The 11,827-nt window shown below is 42.6% G+C and overlaps 1 long non-coding RNA gene across 1 annotated transcript in view; it reads left to right on the top strand.

The window, feature by feature from the left end:
* Positions 1-282: 282 nt before the first annotated feature.
* The window catches only part of LOC102373073, a 16,300-nt gene continuing 4,755 nt past the window's right edge, over positions 283-11,827 (top strand). The window contains exon 1 of the long non-coding RNA XR_324285.1: positions 283-347. This is a non-coding gene — a long non-coding RNA (uncharacterized LOC102373073). The remainder of the gene's footprint in view (positions 348-11,827) is intronic.

Raw genomic sequence — 11,827 nt, 5'->3', positions numbered from 1 at the left:
TTTTTAAAGACATTTTATCCACGCTGTTTCACCTCAGACTTGGAAAATTGTACTTATTGTTGGTTGGGAATCTTTTGATTCTTTAAAAAAAAATGTTTGTATATATTTCTCTTTTTATCAGAAAATGATCATTTGCTAAAGTAAAACTCCTTGTAGGAATGTACCCCTTTCAACAAAGTTCTCATAAAGGAAGGCATATCAGGTCCAGTATGGAATTTATGAAAAGAAGACTGTCCCAGAGTTCCCAGTACCTACAGATCAGCCTTCACATAAGGTGGGGGTGTTCCAGACTAAAGTTCTTGCCCTGCTCAGTCCATAGATATGAACGTTATCCTTCTTCATTTCAAGTAAGTTTTCTAATCATCAAGTTACTGACTGTATTGGGGTGGGGGGGGGGAGTTGGGGAGGGGGTCCTCAGGTATTTTTTATTAGAGCTATTTATCTTTATATAAGTAAATATTCATTGGGCATGTGTGCAGGAGAGTGAGGGTAGATAAGAGAGAAGGAATGTTTTCAAGTCCCTACTCTACATTGAACATTTGAAAGAAGGCAGAGGGAAGATAGATCAATGAATGAATATGGCATTCTATGTATTTATTGACAGGTCTTCACCTTGACTGTTAATTTTATTACATACACACCTATTATTGTCTTTACAAGATATTTAGTACTTATTTTAAGGTATTTCAGGAAGATCATGTCTAAAGAAACTGATATCAAACTGTTCAGTTGACTTTGTATGTAGATACCTAAAGTGTCTTTGAATCCAAAGTATAAATCAGGGACCAGTCATGAAAAGTAATTGGTAGCTATAATTGTACTTATATGTAGCAATTGTTGAACCTTGAAAAGATTGCATGGACAGCTAGACATCCAGAAGCTTTGAGTTTTCCACATGTTATGTGAATAATCTGAAGGCTTTAATTACACAGTAAAGCTACAGTTTACCTCTGAGCACAAACCAGATTTAAGTTATCTTCTTAATCTCTGACAATAGAGTTTGAGATGGAACTTTTATGGTATGTGCTGGTCTTCTCTACAAGAATACTGCCTTGCTCCTATTCCAGATAAGAATCAACGTTCCCCCAGGATTTCAGATGTTACCATGTCCCTTGACCAAATATTCAGCAGTCACTTGGCAATATCCTGGACTGGAGTTAGCCTTCCAGTTTAAACCCCTCTCAGTCATTAGTGGCCTCTCAGGGACTAAACAAGCTTAAATGATCCTTTCAAAGACAGTCCCATGCCAAATGAAAACTCAACAAGAAATATAACTGAAAATGTTAGCTGCCATCACTATGTGTCCACTTTGCATTCCCCTTTAGACAACAGCTCCTTGGTCAAGCCTTCTTCCAGGTTAGCCCTGCATATTATCAGATCTATATTGTTGTCCTTCAACATGCGTATTTTACTGTATTTACTTAAATACAACATGAAATTCCCCCCCCCCCCCCCCCAAATCAGTATGGGGAAAAAGTCCCTCATCTTTTATGTGCATAACAGCAACCCCCCTATTATACACTGTCTATCATGAAACTGCAGTTAGAAGCAGCATGTGCTCAATCAAGGAAACCAGCTATGAAGTTGATTGAATGCAGTCCTTGCTGAATATATGCATGAAACGCCTGGCCCATACTGGGCAAACACACTGAACAGGAACCTTTTTTTATTATGAAAGTATCAAAACTTAAAAATTTGTGTACTTTACACTACAAACCTTACATTACTAAACTACATCAGCTACAAGAAAACAAACAATGTTGTCCAGACTTAAAGCATGCTTCCATCAGCTTCCAGAACTTCAACAAATATGACCAACAAAGACATAGAACATGTAACATAATCCAGTGATTCCTTCCTTCCTCAAATTCCCATTAACTCAGGGACCTGGTCACTTCTGTTTCTTAATACTACATTATTTCTTGTGACTTTCCAAGCTTGTCTATTAACACCTATCACCCCCATCCCATATATGTCTTGTCTTTGCCCCTGTCATGTCTTTTTCCCCTAGCCAACCCCCAGCCTGTGGCTGTAACTCCACCACCTCTCAGGCTTCATCATCTTTTCATCCACCTAGATCTACTAGGTATCTCTAATCTTCTGTTTTCCATAAATCCATCCCCTGGTCTTTACCCAGTTCTGTTGTGTCCCACTTGCAATACCACCCCAGTTCACTTAAGTCCAAATGCAAGGTATCTTCTACAGAGAGTTCTAGTAGTTGCAAGACATGTAAGTTTCTTGCCTTCCACAATGCCATGTGAAAGCTCACTACAGCTTTCCATACTCTTCTTCCATGCTTCCTCTGGGCCATGGTCCACACTCTTCACAGAACTGCTTCTAGCTCTTAGCAGCCAGCTAGTGTAGGAGTTTCTCTGCCTTCCCACAGACAATTCTTTTGAACTCCCACTCCCACATCACATGCCATATGCTTTCTTTCCCATGACATGTTTGTCTAGGGCATTCTGCTGTTCTACACAGTACCCAACTGTAATGAAGTGCCCATTCTGGAACAATCCAGTGTGCTAGCAGCCAACTGAAATCCCAGTGCTGCTTCCGTAAACTTTTGCCAAACAACCCCTTCCAAATTGTCCATGATTCTTCACATATGAGCCTCCCTACTGGAGACACAGTCTCCTTTTCCCTAACCAAGGCCTTGACTTTTTTATAGTACACAAGCTCTGTTGTGGCTAGTGTCCACATGCTGTACAGATTCACAAATTTTATAATTTTCTCATATATTGGCAGCATTATCCTGGCCCAGGGTCATGAGACGCGACCTTTTACCTATGTTATATTTGTGCAATAATGTTCTTGCATAGTACTAAACAAACCCAACCCATTTGTTATTCCCTTTTACCCCTTCTGTGAAGCACAATCTGATATACTTTGCATAAGCAGACAGAAACACATTTGGGAAGACCCATCCTCCATTTAATTTCTCCTTTTATAGTATTGTTCTCCTAAGCCTTTCCCTTTTGGTTTTCCAAAAGAATACTCTCAGTTCCCATTGAATCCTACACGCTGTGGACAAAAATAGACGGAACATCAGGCCTATATAAATTATGATTGGGAGTACTTCCTCCAAAATTACATTTACTTGTCCTACCATTCACAGCTTGCAGTAGAACCAGCTCCCCAGTTTTTGTTTTATCTTCCCTTTCACTTTCTCCCAGTATTTTGATTTGGTCCATTGTAACCTGTAACCCCAGTTTTCCCATTTCTTTCATCTTTCTTGCCACCAGGCATGTATTTTTTTGTACATTCGGTTTTGTGCCTGATGCCTTTTTGTGTTAATTTGTATGTCTTATCACCCCTTCTAGGGACATGGTGTCTCTTGCTAAGAGGTTAACATGTAAAACATGCATTTTGCTTGTGTGCCCTTTCCTCCAGGAATTGGCACACCCTCAATCATACAATCTATCCCGATTCAACTGCACAGGTGAATAGGAGTCATGACAAGGAACCCCTGTCTTATGCCTGATCTGACTGTCACCTCCTTCATTAGAAGATCATTCACCCCCTATGCTACACCATGCTTCTGCATATAAAGTATTGATTCAATGTATAAACTTTGGTGGAACTCCCATCTTGTTCAGCATGCCAAACAGGAACTCACACTTTATCCAGACACACTTTTTCTAAACTGAGATTTGGAGTGCCACATTCAATCCTCATTCTTGACAAGTCACATCTCTTAGTAGTAGTAGTATCATAGTTGGTACTCTGCCAGAGGCTGCACAAGCCCGGTCATCATGGTTTACCTTTCCTATGACTTTTTTGAATCTGTTCAATAACACCTTGGCAATTATCTTAGAATCTAGGTTCAATAAGGTTATCAGCCTCCAGTTCTCCAGCTTTTCCTGCTCTAATTTCTCGTACAATAATGTTAGTATTCCTGTGTCCATATTTGCCCGCAACTGCTCCCTCTCCAGACACTCCTGAAACACTGCTAATAGGTCTGGGCTTAGTCATTCTTAAAAAGTCCTGTAAAATTCTGCTGGGACCCCAACATTCCCTAAATACTTTCTTGTCTTTGAAGTTCAGGTTCCCTCCTGTAGTTCTTACACTGTCCATGTTTTCTTCAGCTGCTGCCTCTCATTTTCCTCCAAGCTCACTCTCACCAAAAAAGAGGCAAGGGCTCCCTGATGCAATATTTGGGAGCATATATGTTTTATCAGGAGTATACATTTTGGTAAAATTCCTTCACAGCACCCAGTATCTCTTCTGCCTTTATTAGAACCACCCCCCTCTCATTCTGCACTGTTATATTATATTTTTTCTTTTCTCGAAGAAAAGTAGGACCACTCTTCTTCTTCCTCCATCCACGTGGCCTCTATAAGAAAGATGTTTCTCTATCCTTTCTCTCTAAACCACTCCTTCAGTAGGTTCTTTGTAGCTCTAATTTCCTCTACTACTAGGAATCTCTTTTCTGTCAGTTGTATGAGATGCTGCAGTCTCCATTGCAGTCTTGTAAACCTCTTTTCCTTTTCCCAGACCCTTCTTTTACCCCATTCTGAAAACGGCATGCATTCTTTCATGAACATCTTCCTGCCATCTCGCTCTGCTTATATATATTCCTTTCATTGCTCTCCATTCTTCATAGTGGATCCCATACCATCTGCACACTTCTTCATTTTCCAATAGTCTCATATTTTGCTTTTACTGCCCTCTGCCTGGTATTCCCTGCTCTCCCACTTCCAACACTGTCCTTAGTAGCAGGTAGTCCAAAGCAAAGACTGGTATTTTTTCTGCTGTTTGAATTTTCCAGTCTACAGACCCAAAAATGAAGTCTATACAGGACCATGAACAGCCCATCATATTTACTCTAGTAAACCTGCTCTCAAGTCCAAGCACTGGCTTTTGGGTGTCCTGTAGCTTATGCTATACTACCATCCTTGCCAGTATCCATGAGGACCTCTAATCCTGAGGTGTTGCTCCCCATCCTATCCCTGCCCTCCCATATGCAATTAAAATCTCCAATCAATACTAGGGGAATTCTCCCAGTAGGAGGATTTTCAATTCTTCAGTTGTCTGTAGCTTGAGGAGAAATTCCCCCCAAACCCCTGCACCTATCTCCTTGAAACTTGGCAGGCTTTTTGGTCTCAGTAAGAGCAAGCACCCCCCTTCAGTTTTGACCCTCCTGTGTTGTAACACACAGCCATGATATGAGTTTGGCTTTCAAGAAGTTGGGGTAAAGTTCTCCCCAAACCCTAGCACTGATCTTATTGACACTTGGCAGGTGTCATGCTCTCAGCAGAGGCTACCATCCTTGCAAGTTTCATCCAAATTGGACAAAAAATAACAAAGTACTAGATACTTCATTGATTTCCCATTATACCCTATGGCCAGATCTCCGAGGCGGCTCCGAAGCTTTTGAGCCGCTTCAGCTGGATTGAGGCAGAAACTTGGTACAGAGCTCTGGATCAGATCGTGGTCATCTGAAGCAGCCAGATCCAAAGCTGGATCGGATTGCTGCCGACTCGCACAGGCCTAGCAAGAAACTTTGTACAGTATTTTGATTTCCTCTAGGAACTCTTCTCCATCATGGCTTTGGCTTCCTTCTGCAGGCCCTGATGAACCTGAGAGCCACTGAACTAGGAATGGGTCAGGGGAGGACTCAAAAGTAGACTTCTGTTGTCTGTTCATCCCCTTTTCTTCCCTACTGAATCTTCGCCTCCTCTCAAACACCTACCACTTCAGTTCCCATTTCACATTTCCTCCAGATTGTGAGCCGGACGTTCAGTTTAAATTAAAGTTGGCTCCAGATGGGACAGGTTTGGTTCTCCAGAAGAGGGAAAGCTGACCCAGACACAAGGGGCAGACCCCTGAATATTGATGGCCAGGAAGGCCCATCCTTTCCAAGGTGGGCAGCGCGGGAGACCTCTGGGAAGCAGTGTCTACTCAGGCCAAGGACATGGTAAGGGTGGGGTAAAGGGGAGGTTTGGAGCCCCACGAAGACACCCTAGGGACGAGACACCCCCCTCGGGTGGCTGACAGGAAACTGCCTCCCCAGCAACTACATCAAAGACGTGGAAGGCGAGAAGGGGCAGTGCCCAGACCATCTAGGTGGCATCGAGAGTGGGTCTCACCCTGACGTCGCTGGGAGTGTACTCCCAAAGAGGGCGCCAAAGACCCTACAACACCTACCAGTGACATATTGCATATGTCTTCCAAAAATCTTCATTACCATCTCAGCTCCAGTATTAAATTTTCCAAGAATTCCAATTAGGGAAGGCAGGTAGGATATTCAAATATTTCACTTTAACATCCCAAACTGCAAACAATATTTTTATAAATGTATATCTATTAATTGTCCAATTTATCTATTCTCCTTTCCCTGTTATTACTGCTCTTATTCTTAGGCATGGATTACCTGCTTCCATCTGCCACTCCATTTCTTGCTTCCTCGCTCCCTCCCATCTTCTTTCTCTTTGCAGATCTAGTTTATTTCTCCCACTAGTCTTCATCTTCCCTTCAGCCACTGTTTCTTTCCTCATTTCTCTCTCCTGACCTCTTTTCTTCCTCTTCTCCTTCAACTGGACTCATCCCTCATAGATTTCATTAATAAAGCCTCCTCTAAACCTGCCAATCCAACCACACTTTTCTTTCCTATCTTCTTTCATCTCTTCTTACCCACCTTTTTCTATCTTTCATCAGACTCTGGATCTTTGCTTTTGCTCTCTGATTCACTGCTCATCTCTTGGTCTGTTTTCCTTTCCATAACTGTCACTCCACCCTCCAAGACAGCTGACTATGCTGTTCTGGAATTTGAGAGCTCCTTCTCCTGCATCCCAATGCTCTGTACTATGCTCCTGGCATTCATGGTATTGATCAAGGCAGTAACACAAAGCCTCTGCCCACCCACTACACACTATACTTGATCTTAGCTAAGGAATAACCAAGAAGGTATACTTAAAAATATATATATACATCCTTATATATACATAAATGTTTTATACACAGATGCATGCCTGCGCGTGCGTGCACACACACACACACACACACACACACACCCCTTCTAGTCCCCTTTCATCACATACCTTCACTCACACCACAACACCTGTTACAAAACCTGCAGGCCTGTGCTCTTGCCCACCAGCTTCCCTACCCTGACCTCACATCCCTTAGTCCACACCCTGGTTATGGGGTTTAAATCTCAGTTCATCCACCGCCACCATCACTCCCACTGGAGGATCTACTGCTGTTGTCGCTGCTTCTGTCCTGGTCACTGTCTTCCCATTTGGCTGTCTCATTGTCCCCTTGGCTGTCATTGTCCATTTCCCCACTGGGATGGGTGGAGGGGTCTTGGAAGATCCTGTGCCAAATCTTGTTCTGCCAGGTGAATTTGCCTGAATCCTCACCATCCTCTGGTAGCAATTTCTGGTACTAGGACTAGAGTTAATTTAGGCCCATTTTAACACAGTATATCACCTCTAGGTTCATGTGTCTGTACCTCAGGAGGTTCCTGGATTTCCACAGGGTGCTCCTGACACAGGACAGAAATTGATTGAAGCAGGCTGGTGGCCTCCCCTGTTGTTTGGTCAGGTGCCCATACAGCACCACCTATCTGGTCAGCTGTCCAACCCCTGTCACTGCTTTGCAGAGCTGCCTTACCTTTTTCCATACCTCCATGGCATAGAAGCAGAGCCATAGGAGGTGGTCAATCATTTTCGTAGCTCCTAGGGCAGCTAGGTGTCCCTGGCTGTCCCTCTCTGTGACTCTGAGCACTCACCAGAAGGGCTCAGTGGGCTACCAGCCAGTTCAAGGCTCTGTGGGTTTTGCACAGGTCTTTGTGGAAGATGCACTCCCACACCACCTGGCAAATGTCTCCCGGGAGCAGGTCCATGGGTGACATAATGTCTCTAATTCTCACTGTCTTGTGGTTGGTCATGGTTGTGAGACCTGTGTTTTGTAGGTTGTACACACTACAAAACTTGTTCAGCATCTCGTAGAGCCATGGTGGGTCCATGAGCCACGGTCTTCCATTGGTCGGAGTAAACACCCCCCAGTATCTCAGGAATTGTACTACCACAAGGACAGGTTAGGGCAGTACATCAGAATAAGATATAGTGCCCTTTGTGCTCAATCCCCCTCAGCATCAAATCTTTTTAAAGTCATGGTGAACCACTATGTAAGATATATTTTGATTTCTTCTTCACTCCCACAGCTGAGCATTACCTTTTGTTCCTTTTCCAATTATTCTTGTTTCTCCATGAGCCTTAAACACCAGCTACATTCATTCCCCTTCTCTTCCCCCTTCCCCCCCAACCCCTGCCTGTCTCTCACCCACTGACTCTTCAATTTACATCTTCACTGACTGCCTTTCTTGCATGCATACCAGCCTCTGGCTTCTTTACTATTCATTTCATCCAGGAAGAGCACACGTCAACTTCAGATGCTTCCTCAGCCTGACAAAGAGTATTTACACCTGAAAGCTTGCTAAGAAGAATTTTTCCAATTATTTGAGTTGGTCTAATAAAAAATACCAGATTTACCCAAAGAACCTTGTCTGCTTATGTTCTTAGACCAAGATGGCTGCAACACACACCCCTGGCAAATATCACCAAACTTCTGTCTAGATGAGAATCTCTGTCTCCCCCCTCTCTCAACCTATCACATATGATTAGTGTGATACCGCCCTCAATGGAGTGGAGACAGATCAGGCAGCCTGTGCCTCATCTGCATATAGATTTTTGGAGGGTACTAGGACTTGTGATAAGAACACCCAGTTTCAGTCACAGGTGCAGGGCTAATTAGCACGTAGATCCTTTGTGGGCAGCATCTGGAGTACACACACATATTGAAGCAGCTCTGAGCTGTGGGGTCACCATAGCTTGAAATACTTCCCCTGTTGTTGACCTTGCTGTGTCCCAGCCCAATGAACTATATGGTAAGTCATGAGACTTTTGGCTCTGGATTAAAAGCATGCATAGTTTGTACTATGTATGACTACAAAACTGCTGCTCAAAAGTGTGTTTGTGGAGCAGCTATACATAAGACTTACAGCAGTTTGCAACAATTTAAAATGTATCAATTTTTGATATACCAAATTAGTTTGGATATGTTTATTTCAAAGTCAAAGTTTTTTGTTCCCTTGCATTTCAATATTTCAGGGGGGGAAGCAGGGAGCAGGGGGTAGGCAACTGCTATGGATCTGGGTCTGGATGGGAGCCAGAGTCAGACTCATAGTAATCTTCTGTCCTCCTGTGCTTTCCCTCTGTCCCTTCCCCCTGCCCTCTCTTAATATTGTGCAGCTAACTTCCATGTTATGCTCAAGGAAGGAACAGAACTTGAGCAGGGTGGCAGCAATGGGGGGCAGAAAGGCTGAAGAGAGAAGAAATGTGGAGGGGGCAGCCCCAGAGGGCAAGGGGGGCCACTTGCTCCCCAGCCACTATTTTCCCTGATGTAGAAGTAAAGGGGAAGAATTCAAGGCAATCTTCTGATAATTAGATTCTACACCTGGAAATTTATGACATGATTTAAATGAAACAACATTAATATATAGATATATAGATAGTGATGTTTCATTTTAATCATGGAAAAATGTGGCTTTGGGGTTACTTTTTTAAATGAAAATTGGGGATTTTTTTTTTTAAATCAGAGAAAACCAGGATCCTTGCTCATGGGGCAAGTACTATACAACTAAAAAAGATGTTCTTTCACATGTGACTACCACTGAAGATATACATATTCCAAAGGGAAGAATTGCTCCACAGAGGATATGAGTTATTGTAATCCTCTCCAGTCCTCCCTCTAAACACACAGAAAGGTTTGGTTCCTTTACCTCATCCAGTAGCAGCTTATATAGTTGTCTCTAGGGGTTCAAATGGCCAAGATAGTGGTCACCATAGATATTCTAATAAAATCACAAGCAAAGCAATTTTAACACTGTGGCTAAGTACACTTTCCAGGTGAAAAATACAAAATGATAACTGTCAAGAAAAGATTACAAGATTCCTGTTTCTCCCCAGAGAGAATTATTGTAGAGGGACAGTTTTCTCCTCGAAGTAATAAGTGGGAACTAATAAAGTAATAATATGCATTTTATAATAGACTAAAAAAAAGTTTCTGGCATTTCCAAGATTTGGTATGTAAGCACAAGAAAATAAGAAAGCCTGAATCTGCAAACAATAATAATTTAGTGTTTATCATTGGAATCAGTTTCATTAAAATGAAGATAACATTTTAAAGAAATATCTTTTTTAAAAAGGTTTATGCATAAGGGGAAGCAGAAACTCCATTTATAAAGGGAGACTAGAGGGACTGAGATCCTTCCATCAAAGGTATTTAAACCACTAACTCCCACTTAAATCAATGGGAATTGTAGGCCTAGGTACTTTATCAGATTTGAGTCTAAGTTACTGATCTGAAACCACATAGAATATCTGGGGAGGAGCAGGGATTTGAGCTTAGGTTTGCTAAATCCTAGGCAAATGCCCTAAGAATGAGACCATCCTTTGTTTTACTTTTGTAGCATATATAAGAACACAAACAACCCTAATTCTTAACACAAACATGCCCAAACCCAGATACTTTATTGCCAATCTCATGAAAAAGAGTTAGAAATCAGTGTAACATTTTGTTACAGACTCTTATTGGCCATAGGGTCCTAAAAATGAGTATGCTTCTTTCTGGCCTGTGTATCTAGCCTTGAGATTTATCTTTCTGTCCTTATACAGTTGAAAATCCCCCCTAAATTAAGTGGAATTACTCAACTATATGAGAAATGCCAACTGCGCAATAGAATATGAACACTATTTGCAATCAAGCTTGTTGTTCTTGGCACTCTACAACCAGGGAGGCAAATGTGTTCGAATGAATTTACAGCCTAGATCCGAGTGAATACAAGGAATAGAATTGGGTTTCTGAAGCTGTGTATTTGCATTCAGAAATACCATGCTAATATTACATTCACATCAGTAATGGTTATTATTGTAGTATGGAGTCAGATGTAGCACCATAATCTTAGGACTTATCTTCTCTGGAGAAAGTAGATCTATACCTATCAGTATTATGGTATCTTTTCAAATAGAAATTTAAAATGGATTTCATAAGGAATTGGAATTGTAAACTTCATAGATTCATAGATGCTAGGGTCGGAAGGGACCTCAATAGATCATTAAGTCCAACCCCCTGCATAGGCAGGAAAGAGCGCTGGGTTTAGATGACCTCAGTTAGATGCCTATCTAACCTCCTCTTGTAGACCCCCAGGGTAGGGGAGAGCACCACCTCCCTTGGGAGCCCATTCCAGACCTTGGCCACTCTAACTATGAAGAAGTTCTTCCTAATGTCCAGTCTAAATCTACTCCCTGCTAGCTTGTGGCCATTATTTCTTGTAACCCCCGGGGGTGCCTTGGTGAATAAAACCTCACCAATTCCGTTCTGTGCCCCCATGATGAACTTATAGGCAGCCACAAGGTCGCCTGTCAACCTTCTCTTGTGGAGGCTGAAGAGGCTCAGGTACCCCAGTCTCTCCTCATAGGGCTTGGTCCGCAAGCCCTTAACCATACAAGTGGCCCTTCTCTGGACCCTCTCCAGGTTATCCACATCCACATTGAAGTGTGGCGCCCAAAACTGAACACAGTATTCCAACTGTAGTCTGACCAGTGCCCGATAGAGGGGGAGTATCACCTCCTTGGATCTGTTTGTCATGCATCTGCTGATGCACGATAAAGTGCCATTAGCTTTTCTGATGGCTTCGTCACACTGCCGACTCCAAGATCCCTTTCCGCTTCCGTTCCACCAAGCAGGTCATTTCCTAGGCAGTAGGTGTACTGGACATTTTTCCTCCCTAGGTGCAGCACTTTGCATTTCTCCTTGTTGAATT

Source organism: Alligator sinensis, unplaced genomic scaffold, assembly GCF_000455745.1.
Source record: "Alligator sinensis unplaced genomic scaffold, ASM45574v1 scaffold285_1, whole genome shotgun sequence".
In the NCBI taxonomy this organism is placed as follows: domain Eukaryota; kingdom Metazoa; phylum Chordata; order Crocodylia; family Alligatoridae; genus Alligator; species Alligator sinensis.
The sequence above is the reverse complement of the archived record's forward strand: the minus strand, read 5'-3'. Positions and strand labels throughout refer to the sequence as shown.